This window comes from Penaeus monodon, chromosome 19, assembly GCF_015228065.2.
Source record: "Penaeus monodon isolate SGIC_2016 chromosome 19, NSTDA_Pmon_1, whole genome shotgun sequence".
In the NCBI taxonomy this organism is placed as follows: domain Eukaryota; kingdom Metazoa; phylum Arthropoda; class Malacostraca; order Decapoda; family Penaeidae; genus Penaeus; species Penaeus monodon.
The window spans coordinates 10,628,631-10,629,344 of record NC_051404.1 but is presented as its reverse complement, the minus strand read 5'-3'; positions in this window follow the sequence as shown (position 1 = coordinate 10,629,344).

Sequence of the window (714 nt, the reverse complement as noted above, 5' to 3'; positions counted from 1 at the left end):
GCTGCTTAGTATAACGCATCCTGTTAGGCATTTCCTTTTTATTCACTAGAGGGAGAAGAAAATAAGTTTTATTTTTCCCATTTGAGGTAACGGAGATGCTTATTAACCTTGCCAAGGATAACCAGAGGTTAGTAAGTGACAAAAAGCAAAGAAGGTAGCATTGTGGCAGACAATAACAAAACTTTTTCATCATTTTAGTAATCTTCTACTATAAATGTATCGCTCTGTGCATATACTTACCCTAAGAACTATTTGATATATCTAATATCTCTAAGGAAAGTTAAGAGGCAAGATGTAATTGTAATAGTCCATTTTTTTTATATACTGATCGTAATATCTTATACTTTTAAAATATTGATTGGAATAGTCCTCATTAATAACATAAAGACATTTTGTACTGACGTTTAAGGAGAGAAAAAACAAAATAGAAATGTAGATACATTGGTATAAAATCATATGTTCAGTATTTACTGTTAAACTACCACTTTCATCGTGTTTGTGTAAATGAAATTGTATGAATTACAGTCCTAAAATTCAAAATAGTGCACTGATTAAACCTGAACTTTTCTTCCTACAGAGGATGTCATGTTTTGTACATCTTCGTAATCAGGTTTATATAAAAAAAAGCAGCTCTCGATTATTTTCAAAGTCTTTTTAAAGGCATTTAGTTGCTATACATACGTACCCTCGTTACTAGCATAATCGAGGTAAAAC